Raw genomic sequence first — 17,500 nt, 5'->3', positions numbered from 1 at the left:
TCTGCCTAGGGGACGGAGATACAATCAAAACAAAAACAAACCGAATAACAGCCACTTCAGCCAACAATAATTCTAAAGTGAGGAAAAAGCTTTGGCAGCGGTGGGATTCGAACCCACGCCCTCGAAAGGACTGGTGCCTTAAACCAGCGCCTTAGACCGCTCGGCCACGCTACCCCTAATGCCCTGAAGCCGACTGCTTGTCTTGTAGTACCTTGTGCTTAATCCCTACGCCATCGCAGCAGAAAAGGATTGACTCATACCGTTGCATTGCCCATCATCAATGTCTACGGCCATACCATGTTGAAAGCACCAGTTCTCGTCCGATCACTGAAGTTAAGCAACATTGGGCCAAGTTAGTACTTGGATGGGTGACCGCCTGGGAATACTTGGTGTCGTAGGCCTAAACTTTCGTTTTCCTTTCCATCACTACACGCATTAGACATATTAAGATCAAAATGAAGTCTGCCCCCGGTGAGGCTCGAACTCACGGCCTTCAGATTATGAGACTGACGCGCTGCCTACTGCGCTACGGAGGCTTGGTGATCTCTGTTGCACAATTTGGAAGCAGTATTGGCCAATTACGGCACATACCATGGCTTAAAAATTCAGCTCTGCGTCAGCCGGGAATCGAACCCGGGTCAACTGCTTGGAAGGCAGCTATGCTCACCACTATACCACTGACGCTTCTTCATGACATGGGCTCCCACAATACCATCCGCCAGTTCCAAATTCAAAGTCACGATGTGACAGGGAAAGGAAAAAATTGTCACTGCCGTGACCAGGATTCGAACCTGGGTTACTGCGGCCACAACGCAGGGTCCTAACCACTAGACGATCACGGCTAGAGACAGTGACAAAGGCACAAATGTTCTAGTGTACATACCACAAAGGCCAGCCTTTTCCGTGATTTCATAACATCCCACCTTAGTTGGCACTATACCACAGAGTTTCCGTGGTGTAGCGGTTATCACATCTCCCGGACGGAAACATGATCCCACGTGGTCTAACGGCTAGGATATCTGGCTTTCACCCAGGAGGCCCGGGTTCAACTCCCGGCGTGGGAAATCTTTTTCTTCTCTAAAAACTGCTGAACCACCAGGATCTCATTCTTTCATGCAAACATCAAGGGCTTCCCAAGTTTCGGCCTGACTCCTCCTAGTTGACGAGGTGGCCGAGTGGTTAAGGCGTTGGACTGCTAATCCAATGGGCTCTGCCCGCGTGGGTTCGAATCCCATCCTCGTCGGAAGTTTTGTTCAATTATTGCCTTTTCTTCTCTCGAGAAATTCGATGCTATACCAACTCAACTACACTTGGACAAGCGCACAAGAGGGGGGAAAAAAGTTTTCCGTTACCGGGAATCGAATCCGGGCCTGCTGGGTGAGAGCCAGCTATCCTAACCACTAGACCATAACGGAAGGATGTATGATGTGTTTAGCAGTGCAAACTTAAACAAAGCATTTTCCAAACTGGCTTTCTCAATTGTACAATTATTTAACCATGTTGGCATATTTCTCAATTATTTCGATACCAGCATCATCAACTTGCCTCCGTGGCGCAATCGGCTAGCGCGTTCGGCTGTTAACCGAAAGGTTGGTGGTTCGAGCCCACCCGGGGGCGCAGACACCTTTTTCTTGTTGAGCGTAGCAATCAACGTGAACAAAACATAAGTATTGGCAGCTAAACAAACATATTGTCCATGTATCTGTGTATGCAATGTCATGCCATGTGTCTCAGTCATACACATTTAGTCTGTTCAAAGATAAAAATCCGATCTCGGCAGGATTCGAACCTGCAATCTTCTGATCCGTAGTCAGACGCGTTATCCGTTGCGCCACGAGACCCTGTAGTACACCGTTGGGACAGATCCATACCACATTTGCTACAACTCAATATTTCAAACAAAGAATTTGCCTCTCTACCAGCAAGGTTCCTTAGTGTAGTGGTTATCACGTGTCCTTCACACGGACAAGGTCGCCGGTTCGATCCCGGCAGGAACCAAACAGTCTGTTTTTTCTTCTTCTTTCTTGAAGGTCCTCGTTCAAAGGTGAGTCTCCTTCCGCAGGCATGTCAAATAAATACCCACACGCACTGTTACCACTCAACAGCTGGCTCGTTGGTCTAGGGGTATGATTCTCGCTTAGGGTGCGAGAGGTCCTGGGTTCAAATCCCGGACGAGCCCACTTGCTTTTTGGATTGGTCATGTTTGGCCCTAATTTCAGGGTTTCTGCAAATATGTTCCAGTTGTTTTACCTTTTTCTTTTCAATGGGAAAACGATTGGAAAACTGTACGTGCATCTTGACATCGCTAGATGTGAAGGTCCTATGGTGTAATGGTTAGCACTCTGGACTCTGAATCCAGCGATCCGAGTTCAAATCTCGGTAGGACCTGTCTCTTTTTCTGTTTGTTCGTTTGTTTTCGTCTGTCAGGCCACTTTTTCTTTTTGAAATGCTATGCTGCTGCGTTTCCGCTTGGGTCGCCAAGAACATAGCACAGGCCGTGATAGCTCAGTTGGGAGAGCGTTAGACTGAAGATCTAAAGGTCCCCGGTTCGATCCCGGGTCGCGGCATTTTGTTGAACTGTTTGTTTCGCTTCATTTTTCCTGTATCTTGGGCAAAATGTGAGCAGTGAAATCTTTCAGAGGCCTTCTTTTGACAGTTGGGTTGGTCAAAAAAAGTTGAGGCACCACCGAGATTCGAACTCGGGATCTCCTGTTTACTAGACAGGCGCTTTAACCAACTAAGCCATGGCGCCCTTTCTGCTGGTGGGTCCATGAGTGTGCACCTCATACTCGTTGCAGCTAAGTGGGAAACACACCAAAAGGAATGGTCGCCCAACGTGGGGCTCGAACCCACGACCCTGAGATTAAGAGTCTCATGCTCTACCGACTGAGCTAGCCGGGCTGCTTGCAAACCTGTGTGAAGTGGCAAGCTAAGCTAATCCAAGTTATTCTACTGTATGAGAATGCCGCCAAATGTGCCCCCATCAATGGATTGCAGTCGTGGCCGAGTGGTTAAGGCGTCTGACTAGAAATCAGATTCCCTCTGGGAGCGTAGGTTCGAATCCTACCAACTGCGGATAACATTTTGCCCTTCTCTCCATAGGTCATGGGCTGTTTGGGGGGTTACAAAGAGCCACAAATTGTCCTTTCCCTATGTGCCAGCAACGTTGGTTCAGTGGTAGAATGCTCGCCTGCCACGCGGGCGGCCCGGGTTCGATTCCCGGACGTTGCAGCAATTCATTTTGCAAGAACCTGAACCAGAATAGCAAGAGTTCCAACAAACAACATTCAAATGAAATCCGCTTGTCACTGGCGTACTCAAAGATGGAAAATATTTAGTTTTCGAGTACCAATCCTTGCCAGAATAATGCCAGGAAATGCGCAGCAATCGCGTTAACAAGATCCAAAATAAATTGCACTGAAAAAACCTATACTTTTTTCCCATTTTCAAAGTTTGAATTCTGTTGAATTAACTATTGTCTAAGGGATTTATGCATTCTATCGCTCAAGAGGACAGCTGCTGACCTCCAGTGTTCATGGTTAAGTCAAATACACGTTAAAGGTAAAAATTTGCCCCAAACAAAGTATTTTAATGTAATGTACTAGAAAAATAATTTGTTTAACTTAAATCTAAGTTTCAAAATTATTCTATTTTTCTAACCCATTGAGAGACTTTTTTTATGTGCTTTTTGGGAAAATTTTTATGTTTAATATGCATTTGACTAAGCCATGTACACTGGAGGTCAGCAGCTCTCCTTCAAGAATAGTTATTTAACAGAATCAAACTTTAAAGATGAGAGAAAAGTACAAATAAGTATTTTTTTCTGTTGATTTAATGGTATCTGTGCATACAATAGGCAACACCCAAATTTCCCTTTTTCATAAATTTATCTTGAAATATAAAGACATCCCAAAACTGATGGATTGGACTTGTAGAAGGAACCAATTGAGTATCTTAGGTCGAAAAAGGTTTGTGTTTTGAGCATTTGTGACCAAGTAGTGGCCAAACAGTGAGGAAACATATAAAAAGACTTTAGAAGTCCGAGATATTATTTTTTTGTTTTATTGAAACCCAAGAAAAAAATATGATTTTATTAACTTAAATTCATAAAGAGATTTTTATTATTTTACAACGATTGCAATAGATGAAGCATATTTATTATTAATGCACAGATAAAACATAGATGTGAAACAACAATATGAAGGCAGCACTTCATGAGATGGACTTGATTCGAGTAATAGTTGAAAGAACAGCTCAAATTAACTCTCATGAAAAAAACTAGAAACCTTCAGTTTAATTCAACTAATGAGATTTCATGTATGCTCCGATGCGATTCATTTATTGGCTCAATCAGACATTACCTCTCTTTCTTAGTATCTTTATTTTGAAAACAAAAAATTAAATCTTGAATATCTTTATTCCTCCCCAAAATTTTAGGTTCAGTTAATCATTTTTACCAACTATGAACCAGCGGTTGGTTTTATGTGTTATTTATATGGACAGAAAGGTCTGATATGAATTAGAAAACTGTGCAACATCCAGAGAAACATCTGAATCATGTTGGTTTCAATGCCAGACTTTATTAAAGCAGTCAAAGTTACATCAAGTGTATTAAATCACTGTTGACTTAACCTAACCGGGCGGCCAAATGGTCTAGGGGTATGATTCCTGCTTTGGGTGCAGGAGGTCCCGGGTTCAAATCCCGGTTTGGCCCTTGATTTTTCTTTCTTTTTTTTTCTGGATGCAAGGTTGCAATGTGCTAAACCAAAAAAAGTTTCACCTAAGGGGACACTCGGAGTTGAACCAAGGACCTGCCGGACTGCAGCCGGATGCTCTACCACTGAGCTATATCCCCGTGTGCGGTGAAACAAGCAAACAATTGTGGTCAATCTTAGCTCTGCGTTTTGATGGCGATACTTCCTTGAGTGGGAGGGTGGCAGTTGCAGAAAATTAATGCCAAAAGTTGTTTGTCAGAAATGGGATTCGAACCCATGCCCTCATCGAGGACCAGAATTCTCCAGAGCCTACTCCGTATTGCAGAGCAAGGATTATGCCTTGAGTCTGGCGCCTTAGACCACTCGGCCATCCTGACATCTTACTGGCTGGCAAAACAGTTTGCAACCCATCTGGGGATCGAACCCAGGACCTTTGGATTAGAAGTCCAACGCGCTATCCTCTGCGCTAATGGGTCGTGTTGGGGTGCGGGGACACATTTGTGGTCCCTGTTGACGTCTGAAATAAAGAAAAGAGAACAGAACAGAAGAAAAGAATTGGGTTTTAGCAGAGCGTAGTTTCGATCTACGGACCTCTGGGTTATGGGCCCAGCACGCTTCCACTGCGCCACTCTGCTATCCTTGTCTGGTTGAGTCAAACATTTTATGTATATTTGGTTTGCTGCCAAAATAGAGCAGCACGCACACACAATGGACAGGAAAAAGGAGTTTGTCAGCTGTGAGATTCGAACTCACGCCCACAGAAGTGGACTGCGACCTGAACGCAGCGCCTTAGACCACTCGGCCAAACTGACTGTTGACTCACGGTGTAGGCAGCCACAAGCAACAAGCTATGCAAATACACTATATCAATGCAAAGTTTTTAGTCCAACAACCGTGTGTAGGCCCGTTAGCTCAGTTGGTTAGAGCGTCGTGCTAATAACGCGAAGGTCACGGGTTCGATCCCCCTACGGGCCATACTCCTTTTAATTTGCTGACAAAGTGATTTAAGTGCACGTCTGTGCAAAAGGGTAGCGCCCGAGCAGGGGCTCGAACCCTGGACCGTTAGGTTAAAAGCCTAACGCTCTACCGACTGAGCTACCCGGGCTCAATGGTATTGGAGGTAAATTATGTAACCAAATTGCCTTCTATCATAAAGCTGGAGCGATGAAATGCATGTCTCTCAAGCTGTCCTGTCAAAAAGTTGCATTCTCCCCGACCGGGAATCGAACCCGGGCCTTCCACGTGACAGGCGGAGATCCTCACCACTAGACTATCGAGGAATGGATAGACACCAGGGAAAATGAAAAAAATTAAGCAACATCATGTCCTGGCTTTCTAATGTCGGTTACACTCGATGCTGACACCGATGTCGTTGAGCATTGGTGTTCAAAGCTAACACCGTGTTCGTGTTCCGATGGAAAATATGAAAAAAAGGACGAAAAAGGTTAGTTCCTTCGAGCCGGATTTGAACCAGCGACCTATGGATATCTGCTCGCAGAGTAACAACTACAGTCCACCGCTCTACCAACTGAGCTATCGAAGGTAGCTGTCGGGTGAGGAATTGCTTTGTCAATTTAACCACAGTTGCTGTGCGACCTTTTGATTTCCCGAGACAGAAGATTCAAATACTTGCTTTCGGACATCAACAGCAAGAAGGGGATGTAGCTCAGATGGTAGAGCGCTCGCTTAGCATGCGAGAGGTATGGGGATCGATACCCCGCATCTCCAAGCAACATTTTGCCATAGCTCATGAAACCTGTTCATCATGTATGGAGACAAACAAATGATTGACCCCAGTCTGCCTAGGGGACGGAGATACAATCAAAACAAAAACAAACCGAATAACAGCCACTTCAGCCAACAATAATTCTAAAGTGAGGAAAAAGCTTTGGCAGCGGTGGGATTCGAACCCACGCCCTCGAAAGGACTGGTGCCTTAAACCAGCGCCTTAGACCGCTCGGCCACGCTACCCCTAATGCCCTGAAGCCGACTGCTTGTCTTGTAGTACCTTGTGCTTAATCCCTACGCCATCGCAGCAGAAAAGGATTGACTCATACCGTTGCATTGCCCATCATCAATGTCTACGGCCATACCATGTTGAAAGCACCAGTTCTCGTCCGATCACTGAAGTTAAGCAACATTGGGCCAAGTTAGTACTTGGATGGGTGACCGCCTGGGAATACTTGGTGTCGTAGGCCTAAACTTTCGTTTTCCTTTCCATCACTACACGCATTAGACATATTAAGATCAAAATGAAGTCTGCCCCCGGTGAGGCTCGAACTCACGGCCTTCAGATTATGAGACTGACGCGCTGCCTACTGCGCTACGGAGGCTTGGTGATCTCTGTTGCACAATTTGGAAGCAGTATTGGCCAATTACGGCACATACCATGGCTTAAAAATTCAGCTCTGCGTCAGCCGGGAATCGAACCCGGGTCAACTGCTTGGAAGGCAGCTATGCTCACCACTATACCACTGACGCTTCTTCATGACATGGGCTCCCACAATACCATCCGCCAGTTCCAAATTCAAAGTCACGATGTGACAGGGAAAGGAAAAAATTGTCACTGCCGTGACCAGGATTCGAACCTGGGTTACTGCGGCCACAACGCAGGGTCCTAACCACTAGACGATCACGGCTAGAGACAGTGACAAAGGCACAAATGTTCTAGTGTACATACCACAAAGGCCAGCCTTTTCCGTGATTTCATAACATCCCACCTTAGTTGGCACTATACCACAGAGTTTCCGTGGTGTAGCGGTTATCACATCTGCCTAACACGCAGAAGGTCTCCGGTTCGATCCCGGACGGAAACATGATCCCACGTGGTCTAACGGCTAGGATATCTGGCTTTCACCCAGGAGGCCCGGGTTCAACTCCCGGCGTGGGAAATCTTTTTCTTCTCTAAAAACTGCTGAACCACCAGGATCTCATTCTTTCATGCAAACATCAAGGGCTTCCCAAGTTTCGGCCTGACTCCTCCTAGTTGACGAGGTGGCCGAGTGGTTAAGGCGTTGGACTGCTAATCCAATGGGCTCTGCCCGCGTGGGTTCGAATCCCATCCTCGTCGGAAGTTTTGTTCAATTATTGCCTTTTCTTCTCTCGAGAAATTCGATGCTATACCAACTCAACTACACTTGGACAAGTGCACAAGAGGGGGGAAAAAAGTTTTCCGTTACCGGGAATCGAACCCGGGCCTGCTGGGTGAGAGCCAGCTATCCTAACCACTAGACCATAACGGAAGGATGTATGATGTGTTTAGCAGTGCAAACTTAAACAAAGCATTTTCCAAACTGGCTTTCTCAATTGTACAATTATTTAACCATGTTGGCATATTTCTCAATTATTTCGATACCAGCATCATCAACTTGCCTCCGTGGCGCAATCGGCTAGCGCGTTCGGCTGTTAACCGAAAGGTTGGTGGTTCGAGCCCACCCGGGGGCGCAGACACCTTTTTCTTGTTGAGCGTAGCAATCAACGTGAACAAAACATAAGTATTGGCAGCTAAACAAACATATTGTCCATGTATCTGTGTATGCAATGTCATGCCATGTGTCTCAGTCATACACATTTAGTCTGTTCAAAGATAAAAATCCGATCTCGGCAGGATTCGAACCTGCAATCTTCTGATCCGTAGTCAGACGCGTTATCCGTTGCGCCACGAGACCCTGTAGTACACCGTTGGGACAGATCCATACCACATTTGCTACAACTCAATATTTCAAACAAAGAATTTGCCTCTCTACCAGCAAGGTTCCTTAGTGTAGTGGTTATCACGTGTCCTTCACACGGACAAGGTCGCCGGTTCGATCCCGGCAGGAACCAAACAGTCTGTTTTTTCTTCTTCTTTCTTGAAGGTCCTCGTTCAAAGGTGAGTCTCCTTCCGCAGGCATGTCAAATAAATACCCACACGCACTGTTACCACTCAACAGCTGGCTCGTTGGTCTAGGGGTATGATTCTCGCTTAGGGTGCGAGAGGTCCCGGGTTCAAATCCCGGACGAGCCCACTTGCTTTTTGGATTGGTCATGTTTGGCCCTAATTTCAGGGTTTCTGCAAATATGTTCCAGTTGTTTTACCTTTTTCTTTTCAATGGGAAAACGATTGGAAAACTGTACGTGCATCTTGACATCGCTAGATGTGAAGGTCCTATGGTGTAATGGTTAGCACTCTGGACTCTGAATCCAGCGATCCGAGTTCAAATCTCGGTAGGACCTGTCTCTTTTTCTGTTTGTTCGTTTGTTTTCGTCTGTCAGGCCACTTTTTCTTTTTGAAATGCTATGCTGCTGCGTTTCCGCTTGGGTCGCCAAGAACATAGCACAGGCCGTGATAGCTCAGTTGGGAGAGCGTTAGACTGAAGATCTAAAGGTCCCCGGTTCGATCCCGGATCGCGGCATTTTGTTGAACTGTTTGTTTCGCTTCATTTTTCCTGTATCTTGGGCAAAATGTGAGCAGTGAAATCTTTCAGAGGCCTTCTTTTGACAGTTGGGTTGGTCAAAAAAAGTTGAGGCACCACCGAGATTCGAACTCGGGATCTCCTGTTTACTAGACAGGCGCTTTAACCAACTAAGCCATGGCGCCCTTTCTGCTGGTGGGTCCATGAGTGTGCACCTCATACTCGTTGCAGCTAAGTGGGAAACACACCAAAAGGAATGGTCGCCCAACGTGGGGCTCGAACCCACGACCCTGAGATTAAGAGTCTCATGCTCTACCGACTGAGCTAGCCGGGCTGCTTGCAAACCTGTGTGAAGTGGCAAGCTAAGCTAATCCAAGTTATTCTACTGTATGAAAATGCCGCCAAATGTGCCCCCATCAATGGATTGCAGTCGTGGCCGAGTGGTTAAGGCGTCTGACTAGAAATCAGATTCCCTCTGGGAGCGTAGGTTCGAATCCTACCGACTGCGGATAACATTTTGCCCTTCTCTCCATAGGTCATGGGCTGTTTGGGGGGTTACAAAGAGCCACAAATTGTCCTTTCCCTATGTGCCAGCAACGTTGGTTCAGTGGTAGAATGCTCGCCTGCCACGCGGGCGGCCCGGGTTCGATTCCCGGACGTTGCAGCAATTCATTTTGCAAGAACCTGAACCAGAATAGCAAGAGTTCCAACAAACAACATTCAAATGAAATCCGCTTGTCACTGGCGTACTCAAAGATGGAAAATATTTAGTTTTCGAGTACCAATCCTTGCCAGAATAATGCCAGGAAATGCGCAGCAATCGCGTTAACAAGATCCAAAATAAATTGCACTGAAAAAACCTATACTTTTTTCCCATTTTCAAAGTTTGAATTCTGTTGAATTAACTATTGTCTAAGGGATTTATGCATTCTATCGCTCAAGAGGACAGCTGCTGACCTCCAGTGTTCATGGTTAAGTCAAATACACGTTAAAGGTAAAAATTTGCCCCAAACAAAGTATTTTAATGTAATGTACTAGAAAAATAATTTGTTTAACTTAAATCTAAGTTTCAAAATTATTCTATTTTTCTAACCCATTGAGAGACTTTTTTTATGTGCTTTTTGGGAAAATTTTTATGTTTAATATGCATTTGACTAAGCCATGTACACTGGAGGTCAGCAGCTCTCCTTCAAGAATAGTTATTTAACAGAATCAAACTTTAAAGATGAGAGAAAAGTACAAATAAGTATTTTTTTCTGTTGATTTAATGGTATCTGTGCATACAATAGGCAACACCCAAATTTCCCTTTTTCATAAATTTATCTTGAAATATAAAGACATCCCAAAACTGATGGATTGGACTTGTAGAAGGAACCAATTGAGTATCTTAGGTCGAAAAAGGTTTGTGTTTTGAGCATTTGTGACCAAGTAGTGGCCAAACAGTGAGGAAACATATAAAAAGACTTTAGAAGTCCGAGATATTATTTTTTTGTTTTATTGAAACCCAAGAAAAAAATATGATTTTATTAACTTAAATTCATAAAGAGATTTTTATTATTTTACAACGATTGCAATAGATGAAGCATATTTATTATTAATGCACAGATAAAACATAGATGTGAAACAACAATATGAAGGCAGCACTTCATGAGATGGACTTGATTCGAGTAATAGTTGAAAGAACAGCTCAAATTAACTCTCATGAAAAAAACTAGAAACCTTCAGTTTAATTCAACTAATGAGATTTCATGTATGCTCCGATGCGATTCATTTATTGGCTCAATCAGACATTACCTCTCTTTCTTAGTATCTTTATTTTGAAAACAAAAAATTAAATCTTGAATATCTTTATTCCTCCCCAAAATTTTAGGTTCAGTTAATCATTTTTACCAACTATGAACCAGCGGTTGGTTTTATGTGTTATTTATATGGACAGAAAGGTCTGATATGAATTAGAAAACTGTGCAACATCCAGAGAAACATCTGAATCATGTTGGTTTCAATGCCAGACTTTATTAAAGCAGTCAAAGTTACATCAAGTGTATTAAATCACTGTTGACTTAACCTAACCGGGCGGCCAAATGGTCTAGGGGTATGATTCCTGCTTTGGGTGCAGGAGGTCCCGGGTTCAAATCCCGGTTTGGCCCTTGATTTTTCTTTCTTTTTTTTTCTGGATGCAAGGTTGCAATGTGCTAAACCAAAAAAAGTTTCACCTAAGGGGACACTCGGAGTTGAACCAAGGACCTGCCGGACTGCAGCCGGATGCTCTACCACTGAGCTATATCCCCGTGTGCGGTGTAACAAGCAAACAATTGTGGTCAATCTTAGCTCTGCGTTTTGATGGCGATACTTCCTTGAGTGGGAGGGTGGCAGTTGCAGAAAATTAATGCCAAAAGTTGTTTGTCAGAAATGGGATTCGAACCCATGCCCTCATCGAGGACCAGAATTCTCCAGAGCCTACTCCGTATTGCAGAGCAAGGATTATGCCTTGAGTCTGGCGCCTTAGACCACTCGGCCATCCTGACATCTTACTGGCTGGCAAAACAGTTTGCAACCCATCTGGGGATCGAACCCAGGACCTTTGGATTAGAAGTCCAACGCGCTATCCTCTGCGCTAATGGGTCGTGTTGGGGTGCGGGGACACATTTGTGGTCCCTGTTGACGTCTGAAATAAAGAAAAGAGAACAGAACAGAAGAAAAGAATTGGGTTTTAGCAGAGCGTAGTTTCGATCTACGGACCTCTGGGTTATGGGCCCAGCACGCTTCCACTGCGCCACTCTGCTATCCTTGTCTGGTTGAGTCAAACATTTTATGTATATTTGGTTTGCTGCCAAAATAGAGCAGCACGCACACACAATGGACAGGAAAAAGGAGTTTGTCAGCTGTGAGATTCGAACTCACGCCCACAGAAGTGGACTGCGACCTGAACGCAGCGCCTTAGACCACTCGGCCAAACTGACTGTTGACTCACGGTGTAGGCAGCCACAAGCAACAAGCTATGCAAATACACTATATCAATGCAAAGTTTTTAGTCCAACAACCGTGTGTAGGCCCGTTAGCTCAGTTGGTTAGAGCGTCGTGCTAATAACGCGAAGGTCACGGGTTCGATCCCCCTACGGGCCATACTCCTTTTAATTTGCTGACAAAGTGATTTAAGTGCACGTCTGTGCAAAAGGGTAGCGCCCGAGCAGGGGCTCGAACCCTGGACCGTTAGGTTAAAAGCCTAACGCTCTACCGACTGAGCTACCCGGGCTCAATGGTATTGGAGGTAAATTATGTAACCAAATTGCCTTCTATCATAAAGCTGGAGCGATGAAATGCATGTCTCTCAAGCTGTCCTGTCAAAAAGTTGCATTCTCCCCGACCGGGAATCGAACCCGGGCCTTCCACGTGACAGGCGGAGATCCTCACCACTAGACTATCGAGGAATGGATAGACGCCAGGGAAAATGAAAAAAATTAAGCAACATCATGTCCTGGCTTTCTAATGTCGGTTACACTCGATGCTGACACCGATGTCGTTGAGCATTGGTGTTCAAAGCTAACACCGTGTTCGTGTTCCGATGGAAAATATGAAAAAAAGGACGAAAAAGGTTAGTTCCTTCGAGCCGGATTTGAACCAGCGACCTATGGATATCTGCTCGCAGAGTAACAACTACAGTCCACCGCTCTACCAACTGAGCTATCGAAGGTAGCTGTCGGGTGAGGAATTGCTTTGTCAATTTAACCACAGTTGCTGTGCGACCTTTTGATTTCCCGAGACAGAAGATTCAAATACTTGCTTTCGGACATCAACAGCAAGAAGGGGATGTAGCTCAGATGGTAGAGCGCTCGCTTAGCATGCGAGAGGTACGGGGATCGATACCCCGCATCTCCAAGCAACATTTTGCCATAGCTCATGAAACCTGTTCATCATGTATGGAGACAAACAAATGATTGACCCCAGTCTGCCTAGGGGACGGAGATACAATCAAAACAAAAACAAACCGAATAACAGCCACTTCAGCCAACAATAATTCTAAAGTGAGGAAAAAGCTTTGGCAGCGGTGGGATTCGAACCCACGCCCTCGAAAGGACTGGTGCCTTAAACCAGCGCCTTAGACCGCTCGGCCACGCTACCCCTAATGCCCTGAAGCCGACTGCTTGTCTTGTAGTACCTTGTGCTTAATCCCTACGCCATCGCAGCAGAAAAGGATTGACTCATACCGTTGCATTGCCCATCATCAATGTCTACGGCCATACCATGTTGAAAGCACCAGTTCTCGTCCGATCACTGAAGTTAAGCAACATTGGGCCAAGTTAGTACTTGGATGGGTGAACGCCTGGGAATACTTGGTGTCGTAGGCCTAAACTTTCGTTTTCCTTTCCATCACTACACGCATTAGACATATTAAGATCAAAATGAAGTCTGCCCCCGGTGAGGCTCGAACTCACGGCCTTCAGATTATGAGACTGACGCGCTGCCTACTGCGCTACGGAGGCTTGGTGATCTCTGTTGCACAATTTGGAAGCAGTATTGGCCAATTACGGCACATACCATGGCTTAAAAATTCAGCTCTGCGTCAGCCGGGAATCGAACCCGGGTCAACTGCTTGGAAGGCAGCTATGCTCACCACTATACCACTGACGCTTCTTCATGACATGGGCTCCCACAATACCATCCGCCAGTTCCAAATTCAAAGTCACGATGTGACAGGGAAAGGAAAAAATTGTCACTGCCGTGACCAGGATTCGAACCTGGGTTACTGCGGCCACAACGCAGGGTCCTAACCACTAGACGATCACGGCTAGAGACAGTGACAAAGGCACAAATGTTCTAGTGTACATACCACAAAGGCCAGCCTTTTCCGTGATTTCATAACATCCCACCTTAGTTGGCACTATACCACAGAGTTTCCGTGGTGTAGCGGTTATCACATCTGCCTAACACGCAGAAGGTCTCCGGTTCGATCCCGGACGGAAACATGATCCCACGTGGTCTAACGGCTAGGATATCTGGCTTTCACCCAGGAGGCCCGGGTTCAACTCCCGGCGTGGGAAATCTTTTTCTTCTCTAAAAACTGCTGAACCACCAGGATCTCATTCTTTCATGCAAACATCAAGGGCTTCCCAAGTTTCGGCCTGACTCCTCCTAGTTGACGAGGTGGCCGAGTGGTTAAGGCGTTGGACTGCTAATCCAATGGGCTCTGCCCGCGTGGGTTCGAATCCCATCCTCGTCGGAAGTTTTGTTCAATTATTGCCTTTTCTTCTCTCGAGAAATTCGATGCTATACCAACTCAACTACACTTGGACAAGCGCACAAGAGGGGGGAAAAAAGTTTTCCGTTACCGGGAATCGAACCCGGGCCTGCTGGGTGAGAGCCAGCTATCCTAACCACTAGACCATAACGGAAGGATGTATGATGTGTTTAGCAGTGCAAACTTAAACAAAGCATTTTCCAAACTGGCTTTCTCAATTGTACAATTATTTAACCATGTTGGCATATTTCTCAATTATTTCGATACCAGCATCATCAACTTGCCTCCGTGGCGCAATCGGCTAGCGCGTTCGGCTGTTAACCGAAAGGTTGGTGGTTCGAGCCCACCCGGGGGCGCAGACACCTTTTTCTTGTTGAGCGTAGCAATCAACGTGAACAAAACATAAGTATTGGCAGCTAAACAAACATATTGTCCATGTATCTGTGTATGCAATGTCATGCCATGTGTCTCAGTCATACACATTTAGTCTGTTCAAAGATAAAAATCCGATCTCGGCAGGATTCGAACCTGCAATCTTCTGATCCGTAGTCAGACGCGTTATCCGTTGCGCCACGAGACCCTGTAGTACACCGTTGGGACAGATCCATACCACATTTGCTACAACTCAATATTTCAAACAAAGAATTTGCCTCTCTACCAGCAAGGTTCCTTAGTGTAGTGGTTATCACGTGTCCTTCACACGGACAAGGTCGCCGGTTCAATCCCGGCAGGAACCAAACAGTCTGTTTTTTCTTCTTCTTTCTTGAAGGTCCTCGTTCAAAGGTGAGTCTCCTTCCGCAGGCATGTCAAATAAATACCCACACGCACTGTTACCACTCAACAGCTGGCTCGTTGGTCTAGGGGTATGATTCTCGCTTAGGGTGCGAGAGGTCCCGGGTTCAAATCCCGGACGAGCCCACTTGCTTTTTGGATTGGTCATGTTTGGCCCTAATTTCAGGGTTTCTGCAAATATGTTCCAGTTGTTTTACCTTTTTCTTTTCAATGGGAAAACGATTGGAAAACTGTACGTGCATCTTGACATCGCTAGATGTGAAGGTCCTATGGTGTAATGGTTAGCACTCTGGACTCTGAATCCAGCGATCCGAGTTCAAATCTCGGTAGGACCTGTCTCTTTTTCTGTTTGTTCGTTTGTTTTCGTCTGTCAGGCCACTTTTTCTTTTTGAAATGCTATGCTGCTGCGTTTCCGCTTGGGTCGCCAAGAACATAGCACAGGCCGTGATAGCTCAGTTGGGAGAGCGTTAGACTGAAGATCTAAAGGTCCCCGGTTCGATCCCGGGTCGCGGCATTTTGTTGAACTGTTTGTTTCGCTTCATTTTTCCTGTATCTTGGGCAAAATGTGAGCAGTGAAATCTTTCAGAGGCCTTCTTTTGACAGTTGGGTTGGTCAAAAAAAGTTGAGGCACCACCGAGATTCGAACTCGGGATCTCCTGTTTACTAGACAGGCGCTTTAACCAACTAAGCCATGGCGCCCTTTCTGCTGGTGGGTCCATGAGTGTGCACCTCATACTCGTTGCAGCTAAGTGGGAAACACACCAAAAGGAATGGTCGCCCAACGTGGGGCTCGAACCCACGACCCTGAGATTAAGAGTCTCATGCTCTACCGACTGAGCTAGCCGGGCTGCTTGCAAACCTGTGTGAAGTGGCAAGCTAAGCTAATCCAAGTTATTCTACTGTATGAGAATGCCGCCAAATGTGCCCCCATCAATGGATTGCAGTATTGGCCGAGTGGTTAAGGCGTCTGACTAGAAATCAGATTCCCTCTGGGAGCGTAGGTTCGAATCCTACCGACTGCGGATAACATTTTGCCCTTCTCTCCATAGGTCATGGGCTGTTTGGGGGGTTACAAAGAGCCACAAATTGTCCTTTCCCTATGTGCCAGCAACGTTGGTTCAGTGGTAGAATGCTCGCCTGCCACGCGGGCGGCCCGGGTTCGATTCCTGGACGTTGCAGCAATTCATTTTGCAAGAACCTGAACCAGAATAGCAAGAGTTCCAACAAACAACATTCAAATGAAATCCGCTTGTCACTGGCGTACTCAAAGATGGAAAATATTTAGTTTTCGAGTACCAATCCTTGCCAGAATAATGCCAGGAAATGCGCAGCAATCGCGTTAACAAGATCCAAAATAAATTGCACTGAAAAAACCTATACTTTTTTCCCATTTTCAAAGTTTGAATTCTGTTGAATTAACTATTGTCTAAGGGATTTATGCATTCTATCGCTCAAGAGGACAGCTGCTGACCTCCAGTGTTCATGGTTAAGTCAAATACACGTTAAAGGTAAAAATTTGCCCCAAACAAAGTATTTTAATGTAATGTACTAGAAAAATAATTTGTTTAACTTAAATCTAAGTTTCAAAATTATTCTATTTTTCTAACCCATTGAGAGACTTTTTATATGTGCTTTTTGGGAAAATTTTTATGTTTAATATGCATTTGACTAAGCCATGTACACTGGAGGTCAGCAGCTCTCCTTCAAGAATAGTTATTTAACAGAATCAAACTTTAAAGATGAGAGAAAAGTACAAATAAGTATTTTTTTCTGTTGATTTAATGGTATCTGTGCATACAATAGGCAACACCCAAATTTCCCTTTTTCATAAATTTATCTTGAAATATAAAGACATCCCAAAACTGATGGATTGGACTTGTAGAAGGAACCAATTGAGTATCTTAGGTCGAAAAAGGTTTGTGTTTTGAGCATTTGTGACCAAGTAGTGGCCAAACAGTGAGGAAACATATAAAAAGACTTTAGAAGTCCGAGATATTATTTTTTTGTTTTATTGAAACCCAAGAAAAAAATATGATTTTATTAACTTAAATTCATAAAGAGATTTTTATTATTTTACAACGATTGCAATAGATGAAGCATATTTATTATTAATGCACAGATAAAACATAGATGTGAAACAACAATATGAAGGCAGCACTTCATGAGATGGACTTGATTCGAGTAATAGTTGAAAGAACAGCTCAAATTAACTCTCATGAAAAAAACTAGAAACCTTCAGTTTAATTCAACTAATGAGATTTCATGTATGCTCCGATGCGATTCATTTATTGGCTCAATCAGACATTACCTCTCTTTCTTAGTATCTTTATTTTGAAAACAAAAAATTAAATCTTGAATATCTT

General features: G+C 44.8%; 69 non-coding genes across 69 annotated transcripts; 33 read left to right on the top strand and 36 right to left on the bottom strand.

Moving 5' to 3' along the window:
* Positions 1-92: 92 nt before the first annotated feature.
* Positions 93-174, bottom strand: TRNAL-AAG (transfer RNA leucine (anticodon AAG)). Its single transcript has one exon. It is a non-coding gene; the product is annotated as a tRNA-Leu (tRNA).
* Positions 175-282: 108 nt separating this feature from the next.
* On the top strand, positions 283-401 carry LOC145310536 (5S ribosomal RNA). The gene has a single exon (XR_013876587.1). It is a non-coding gene; the product is annotated as a 5S ribosomal RNA (ribosomal RNA).
* Positions 402-463: 62 nt separating this feature from the next.
* Positions 464-536, bottom strand: TRNAM-CAU (transfer RNA methionine (anticodon CAU)). Its single transcript has one exon. It is a non-coding gene; the product is annotated as a tRNA-Met (tRNA).
* A 76-nt stretch (positions 537-612) lies between these two features.
* TRNAG-UCC (transfer RNA glycine (anticodon UCC)) lies at positions 613-684 on the bottom strand. Its single transcript has one exon. It is a non-coding gene; the product is annotated as a tRNA-Gly (tRNA).
* An 86-nt stretch (positions 685-770) lies between these two features.
* Positions 771-842, bottom strand: TRNAH-GUG (transfer RNA histidin (anticodon GUG)). The gene has a single exon. It is a non-coding gene; the product is annotated as a tRNA-His (tRNA).
* A 150-nt stretch (positions 843-992) lies between these two features.
* TRNAE-UUC (transfer RNA glutamic acid (anticodon UUC)) lies at positions 993-1,064 on the top strand. Its single transcript has one exon. It is a non-coding gene; the product is annotated as a tRNA-Glu (tRNA).
* A 97-nt stretch (positions 1,065-1,161) lies between these two features.
* TRNAS-GCU (transfer RNA serine (anticodon GCU)) lies at positions 1,162-1,243 on the top strand. Its single transcript has one exon. It is a non-coding gene; the product is annotated as a tRNA-Ser (tRNA).
* A 100-nt stretch (positions 1,244-1,343) lies between these two features.
* TRNAE-CUC (transfer RNA glutamic acid (anticodon CUC)) lies at positions 1,344-1,415 on the bottom strand. The gene has a single exon. It is a non-coding gene; the product is annotated as a tRNA-Glu (tRNA).
* A 128-nt stretch (positions 1,416-1,543) lies between these two features.
* On the top strand, positions 1,544-1,617 carry TRNAN-GUU (transfer RNA asparagine (anticodon GUU)). Its single transcript has one exon. It is a non-coding gene; the product is annotated as a tRNA-Asn (tRNA).
* A 151-nt stretch (positions 1,618-1,768) lies between these two features.
* On the bottom strand, positions 1,769-1,841 carry TRNAR-ACG (transfer RNA arginine (anticodon ACG)). The gene has a single exon. It is a non-coding gene; the product is annotated as a tRNA-Arg (tRNA).
* Positions 1,842-1,925: 84 nt separating this feature from the next.
* TRNAV-CAC (transfer RNA valine (anticodon CAC)) lies at positions 1,926-1,998 on the top strand. The gene has a single exon. It is a non-coding gene; the product is annotated as a tRNA-Val (tRNA).
* Positions 1,999-2,107: 109 nt separating this feature from the next.
* On the top strand, positions 2,108-2,179 carry TRNAP-AGG (transfer RNA proline (anticodon AGG)). The gene has a single exon. It is a non-coding gene; the product is annotated as a tRNA-Pro (tRNA).
* A 137-nt stretch (positions 2,180-2,316) lies between these two features.
* On the top strand, positions 2,317-2,388 carry TRNAQ-CUG (transfer RNA glutamine (anticodon CUG)). The gene has a single exon. It is a non-coding gene; the product is annotated as a tRNA-Gln (tRNA).
* A 106-nt stretch (positions 2,389-2,494) lies between these two features.
* Positions 2,495-2,567, top strand: TRNAF-GAA (transfer RNA phenylalanine (anticodon GAA)). Its single transcript has one exon. It is a non-coding gene; the product is annotated as a tRNA-Phe (tRNA).
* A 111-nt stretch (positions 2,568-2,678) lies between these two features.
* Positions 2,679-2,752, bottom strand: TRNAT-AGU (transfer RNA threonine (anticodon AGU)). Its single transcript has one exon. It is a non-coding gene; the product is annotated as a tRNA-Thr (tRNA).
* A 76-nt stretch (positions 2,753-2,828) lies between these two features.
* TRNAK-CUU (transfer RNA lysine (anticodon CUU)) lies at positions 2,829-2,901 on the bottom strand. Its single transcript has one exon. It is a non-coding gene; the product is annotated as a tRNA-Lys (tRNA).
* Positions 2,902-2,993: 92 nt separating this feature from the next.
* TRNAS-AGA (transfer RNA serine (anticodon AGA)) lies at positions 2,994-3,075 on the top strand. Its single transcript has one exon. It is a non-coding gene; the product is annotated as a tRNA-Ser (tRNA).
* Positions 3,076-4,642: 1,567 nt separating this feature from the next.
* On the top strand, positions 4,643-4,714 carry TRNAP-UGG (transfer RNA proline (anticodon UGG)). Its single transcript has one exon. It is a non-coding gene; the product is annotated as a tRNA-Pro (tRNA).
* A 69-nt stretch (positions 4,715-4,783) lies between these two features.
* On the bottom strand, positions 4,784-4,855 carry TRNAC-GCA (transfer RNA cysteine (anticodon GCA)). The gene has a single exon. It is a non-coding gene; the product is annotated as a tRNA-Cys (tRNA).
* A 113-nt stretch (positions 4,856-4,968) lies between these two features.
* Positions 4,969-5,092, bottom strand: TRNAL-CAA (transfer RNA leucine (anticodon CAA)). The gene is made up of 2 exons: positions 5,055-5,092; positions 4,969-5,013 (listed from the first exon to the last, which is right to left on the bottom strand). It is a non-coding gene; the product is annotated as a tRNA-Leu (tRNA).
* A 26-nt stretch (positions 5,093-5,118) lies between these two features.
* Positions 5,119-5,191, bottom strand: TRNAR-UCU (transfer RNA arginine (anticodon UCU)). The gene has a single exon. It is a non-coding gene; the product is annotated as a tRNA-Arg (tRNA).
* Positions 5,192-5,443: 252 nt separating this feature from the next.
* On the bottom strand, positions 5,444-5,527 carry TRNAL-CAG (transfer RNA leucine (anticodon CAG)). Its single transcript has one exon. It is a non-coding gene; the product is annotated as a tRNA-Leu (tRNA).
* An 89-nt stretch (positions 5,528-5,616) lies between these two features.
* Positions 5,617-5,690, top strand: TRNAI-AAU (transfer RNA isoleucine (anticodon AAU)). The gene has a single exon. It is a non-coding gene; the product is annotated as a tRNA-Ile (tRNA).
* Positions 5,691-5,747: 57 nt separating this feature from the next.
* Positions 5,748-5,820, bottom strand: TRNAK-UUU (transfer RNA lysine (anticodon UUU)). Its single transcript has one exon. It is a non-coding gene; the product is annotated as a tRNA-Lys (tRNA).
* A 345-nt stretch (positions 5,821-6,165) lies between these two features.
* TRNAY-GUA (transfer RNA tyrosine (anticodon GUA)) lies at positions 6,166-6,258 on the bottom strand. Its single transcript has 2 exons — positions 6,222-6,258; positions 6,166-6,201 (listed from the first exon to the last, which is right to left on the bottom strand). It is a non-coding gene; the product is annotated as a tRNA-Tyr (tRNA).
* A 346-nt stretch (positions 6,259-6,604) lies between these two features.
* TRNAL-AAG (transfer RNA leucine (anticodon AAG)) lies at positions 6,605-6,686 on the bottom strand. The gene has a single exon. It is a non-coding gene; the product is annotated as a tRNA-Leu (tRNA).
* Positions 6,687-6,794: 108 nt separating this feature from the next.
* Positions 6,795-6,913, top strand: LOC145310535 (5S ribosomal RNA). The gene has a single exon (XR_013876586.1). It is a non-coding gene; the product is annotated as a 5S ribosomal RNA (ribosomal RNA).
* A 62-nt stretch (positions 6,914-6,975) lies between these two features.
* On the bottom strand, positions 6,976-7,048 carry TRNAM-CAU (transfer RNA methionine (anticodon CAU)). Its single transcript has one exon. It is a non-coding gene; the product is annotated as a tRNA-Met (tRNA).
* A 76-nt stretch (positions 7,049-7,124) lies between these two features.
* Positions 7,125-7,196, bottom strand: TRNAG-UCC (transfer RNA glycine (anticodon UCC)). Its single transcript has one exon. It is a non-coding gene; the product is annotated as a tRNA-Gly (tRNA).
* An 86-nt stretch (positions 7,197-7,282) lies between these two features.
* TRNAH-GUG (transfer RNA histidin (anticodon GUG)) lies at positions 7,283-7,354 on the bottom strand. Its single transcript has one exon. It is a non-coding gene; the product is annotated as a tRNA-His (tRNA).
* Positions 7,355-7,458: 104 nt separating this feature from the next.
* Positions 7,459-7,531, top strand: TRNAV-AAC (transfer RNA valine (anticodon AAC)). Its single transcript has one exon. It is a non-coding gene; the product is annotated as a tRNA-Val (tRNA).
* A 3-nt stretch (positions 7,532-7,534) lies between these two features.
* TRNAE-UUC (transfer RNA glutamic acid (anticodon UUC)) lies at positions 7,535-7,606 on the top strand. The gene has a single exon. It is a non-coding gene; the product is annotated as a tRNA-Glu (tRNA).
* Positions 7,607-7,703: 97 nt separating this feature from the next.
* On the top strand, positions 7,704-7,785 carry TRNAS-GCU (transfer RNA serine (anticodon GCU)). The gene has a single exon. It is a non-coding gene; the product is annotated as a tRNA-Ser (tRNA).
* Positions 7,786-7,885: 100 nt separating this feature from the next.
* On the bottom strand, positions 7,886-7,957 carry TRNAE-CUC (transfer RNA glutamic acid (anticodon CUC)). The gene has a single exon. It is a non-coding gene; the product is annotated as a tRNA-Glu (tRNA).
* A 128-nt stretch (positions 7,958-8,085) lies between these two features.
* Positions 8,086-8,159, top strand: TRNAN-GUU (transfer RNA asparagine (anticodon GUU)). The gene has a single exon. It is a non-coding gene; the product is annotated as a tRNA-Asn (tRNA).
* Positions 8,160-8,310: 151 nt separating this feature from the next.
* TRNAR-ACG (transfer RNA arginine (anticodon ACG)) lies at positions 8,311-8,383 on the bottom strand. Its single transcript has one exon. It is a non-coding gene; the product is annotated as a tRNA-Arg (tRNA).
* An 84-nt stretch (positions 8,384-8,467) lies between these two features.
* TRNAV-CAC (transfer RNA valine (anticodon CAC)) lies at positions 8,468-8,540 on the top strand. Its single transcript has one exon. It is a non-coding gene; the product is annotated as a tRNA-Val (tRNA).
* Positions 8,541-8,649: 109 nt separating this feature from the next.
* Positions 8,650-8,721, top strand: TRNAP-AGG (transfer RNA proline (anticodon AGG)). The gene has a single exon. It is a non-coding gene; the product is annotated as a tRNA-Pro (tRNA).
* A 137-nt stretch (positions 8,722-8,858) lies between these two features.
* Positions 8,859-8,930, top strand: TRNAQ-CUG (transfer RNA glutamine (anticodon CUG)). The gene has a single exon. It is a non-coding gene; the product is annotated as a tRNA-Gln (tRNA).
* A 106-nt stretch (positions 8,931-9,036) lies between these two features.
* On the top strand, positions 9,037-9,109 carry TRNAF-GAA (transfer RNA phenylalanine (anticodon GAA)). Its single transcript has one exon. It is a non-coding gene; the product is annotated as a tRNA-Phe (tRNA).
* Positions 9,110-9,220: 111 nt separating this feature from the next.
* Positions 9,221-9,294, bottom strand: TRNAT-AGU (transfer RNA threonine (anticodon AGU)). The gene has a single exon. It is a non-coding gene; the product is annotated as a tRNA-Thr (tRNA).
* Positions 9,295-9,370: 76 nt separating this feature from the next.
* On the bottom strand, positions 9,371-9,443 carry TRNAK-CUU (transfer RNA lysine (anticodon CUU)). Its single transcript has one exon. It is a non-coding gene; the product is annotated as a tRNA-Lys (tRNA).
* A 92-nt stretch (positions 9,444-9,535) lies between these two features.
* On the top strand, positions 9,536-9,617 carry TRNAS-AGA (transfer RNA serine (anticodon AGA)). The gene has a single exon. It is a non-coding gene; the product is annotated as a tRNA-Ser (tRNA).
* A 1,567-nt stretch (positions 9,618-11,184) lies between these two features.
* Positions 11,185-11,256, top strand: TRNAP-UGG (transfer RNA proline (anticodon UGG)). The gene has a single exon. It is a non-coding gene; the product is annotated as a tRNA-Pro (tRNA).
* A 69-nt stretch (positions 11,257-11,325) lies between these two features.
* Positions 11,326-11,397, bottom strand: TRNAC-GCA (transfer RNA cysteine (anticodon GCA)). The gene has a single exon. It is a non-coding gene; the product is annotated as a tRNA-Cys (tRNA).
* Positions 11,398-11,510: 113 nt separating this feature from the next.
* TRNAL-CAA (transfer RNA leucine (anticodon CAA)) lies at positions 11,511-11,634 on the bottom strand. The gene is made up of 2 exons: positions 11,597-11,634; positions 11,511-11,555 (listed from the first exon to the last, which is right to left on the bottom strand). It is a non-coding gene; the product is annotated as a tRNA-Leu (tRNA).
* Positions 11,635-11,660: 26 nt separating this feature from the next.
* Positions 11,661-11,733, bottom strand: TRNAR-UCU (transfer RNA arginine (anticodon UCU)). The gene has a single exon. It is a non-coding gene; the product is annotated as a tRNA-Arg (tRNA).
* A 252-nt stretch (positions 11,734-11,985) lies between these two features.
* TRNAL-CAG (transfer RNA leucine (anticodon CAG)) lies at positions 11,986-12,069 on the bottom strand. Its single transcript has one exon. It is a non-coding gene; the product is annotated as a tRNA-Leu (tRNA).
* Positions 12,070-12,158: 89 nt separating this feature from the next.
* On the top strand, positions 12,159-12,232 carry TRNAI-AAU (transfer RNA isoleucine (anticodon AAU)). Its single transcript has one exon. It is a non-coding gene; the product is annotated as a tRNA-Ile (tRNA).
* A 57-nt stretch (positions 12,233-12,289) lies between these two features.
* On the bottom strand, positions 12,290-12,362 carry TRNAK-UUU (transfer RNA lysine (anticodon UUU)). Its single transcript has one exon. It is a non-coding gene; the product is annotated as a tRNA-Lys (tRNA).
* A 345-nt stretch (positions 12,363-12,707) lies between these two features.
* Positions 12,708-12,800, bottom strand: TRNAY-GUA (transfer RNA tyrosine (anticodon GUA)). The gene is made up of 2 exons: positions 12,764-12,800; positions 12,708-12,743 (listed from the first exon to the last, which is right to left on the bottom strand). It is a non-coding gene; the product is annotated as a tRNA-Tyr (tRNA).
* Positions 12,801-13,146: 346 nt separating this feature from the next.
* On the bottom strand, positions 13,147-13,228 carry TRNAL-AAG (transfer RNA leucine (anticodon AAG)). The gene has a single exon. It is a non-coding gene; the product is annotated as a tRNA-Leu (tRNA).
* Positions 13,229-13,336: 108 nt separating this feature from the next.
* Positions 13,337-13,455, top strand: LOC145310545 (5S ribosomal RNA). Its single transcript, XR_013876596.1, has one exon. It is a non-coding gene; the product is annotated as a 5S ribosomal RNA (ribosomal RNA).
* A 62-nt stretch (positions 13,456-13,517) lies between these two features.
* Positions 13,518-13,590, bottom strand: TRNAM-CAU (transfer RNA methionine (anticodon CAU)). The gene has a single exon. It is a non-coding gene; the product is annotated as a tRNA-Met (tRNA).
* A 76-nt stretch (positions 13,591-13,666) lies between these two features.
* Positions 13,667-13,738, bottom strand: TRNAG-UCC (transfer RNA glycine (anticodon UCC)). Its single transcript has one exon. It is a non-coding gene; the product is annotated as a tRNA-Gly (tRNA).
* An 86-nt stretch (positions 13,739-13,824) lies between these two features.
* On the bottom strand, positions 13,825-13,896 carry TRNAH-GUG (transfer RNA histidin (anticodon GUG)). The gene has a single exon. It is a non-coding gene; the product is annotated as a tRNA-His (tRNA).
* A 104-nt stretch (positions 13,897-14,000) lies between these two features.
* Positions 14,001-14,073, top strand: TRNAV-AAC (transfer RNA valine (anticodon AAC)). Its single transcript has one exon. It is a non-coding gene; the product is annotated as a tRNA-Val (tRNA).
* A 3-nt stretch (positions 14,074-14,076) lies between these two features.
* TRNAE-UUC (transfer RNA glutamic acid (anticodon UUC)) lies at positions 14,077-14,148 on the top strand. Its single transcript has one exon. It is a non-coding gene; the product is annotated as a tRNA-Glu (tRNA).
* Positions 14,149-14,245: 97 nt separating this feature from the next.
* On the top strand, positions 14,246-14,327 carry TRNAS-GCU (transfer RNA serine (anticodon GCU)). The gene has a single exon. It is a non-coding gene; the product is annotated as a tRNA-Ser (tRNA).
* Positions 14,328-14,427: 100 nt separating this feature from the next.
* TRNAE-CUC (transfer RNA glutamic acid (anticodon CUC)) lies at positions 14,428-14,499 on the bottom strand. The gene has a single exon. It is a non-coding gene; the product is annotated as a tRNA-Glu (tRNA).
* Positions 14,500-14,627: 128 nt separating this feature from the next.
* Positions 14,628-14,701, top strand: TRNAN-GUU (transfer RNA asparagine (anticodon GUU)). Its single transcript has one exon. It is a non-coding gene; the product is annotated as a tRNA-Asn (tRNA).
* Positions 14,702-14,852: 151 nt separating this feature from the next.
* TRNAR-ACG (transfer RNA arginine (anticodon ACG)) lies at positions 14,853-14,925 on the bottom strand. The gene has a single exon. It is a non-coding gene; the product is annotated as a tRNA-Arg (tRNA).
* An 84-nt stretch (positions 14,926-15,009) lies between these two features.
* Positions 15,010-15,082, top strand: TRNAV-CAC (transfer RNA valine (anticodon CAC)). Its single transcript has one exon. It is a non-coding gene; the product is annotated as a tRNA-Val (tRNA).
* A 109-nt stretch (positions 15,083-15,191) lies between these two features.
* On the top strand, positions 15,192-15,263 carry TRNAP-AGG (transfer RNA proline (anticodon AGG)). The gene has a single exon. It is a non-coding gene; the product is annotated as a tRNA-Pro (tRNA).
* Positions 15,264-15,400: 137 nt separating this feature from the next.
* Positions 15,401-15,472, top strand: TRNAQ-CUG (transfer RNA glutamine (anticodon CUG)). Its single transcript has one exon. It is a non-coding gene; the product is annotated as a tRNA-Gln (tRNA).
* Positions 15,473-15,578: 106 nt separating this feature from the next.
* Positions 15,579-15,651, top strand: TRNAF-GAA (transfer RNA phenylalanine (anticodon GAA)). Its single transcript has one exon. It is a non-coding gene; the product is annotated as a tRNA-Phe (tRNA).
* A 111-nt stretch (positions 15,652-15,762) lies between these two features.
* Positions 15,763-15,836, bottom strand: TRNAT-AGU (transfer RNA threonine (anticodon AGU)). Its single transcript has one exon. It is a non-coding gene; the product is annotated as a tRNA-Thr (tRNA).
* A 76-nt stretch (positions 15,837-15,912) lies between these two features.
* TRNAK-CUU (transfer RNA lysine (anticodon CUU)) lies at positions 15,913-15,985 on the bottom strand. The gene has a single exon. It is a non-coding gene; the product is annotated as a tRNA-Lys (tRNA).
* Positions 15,986-16,077: 92 nt separating this feature from the next.
* On the top strand, positions 16,078-16,159 carry TRNAS-AGA (transfer RNA serine (anticodon AGA)). The gene has a single exon. It is a non-coding gene; the product is annotated as a tRNA-Ser (tRNA).
* The last annotated feature ends 1,341 nt before the right edge of the window (positions 16,160-17,500 follow it).

This window comes from Acartia tonsa, unplaced genomic scaffold (genome assembly GCF_053477335.1).
Source record: "Acartia tonsa isolate MP-2025a unplaced genomic scaffold, ASM5347733v1 sca3, whole genome shotgun sequence".
NCBI lineage: Eukaryota > Metazoa > Arthropoda > Copepoda > Calanoida > Acartiidae > Acartia > Acartia tonsa.
Note: the sequence above shows the minus strand (reverse complement) of the source record. Positions and strands in the feature narration are given on the sequence as shown.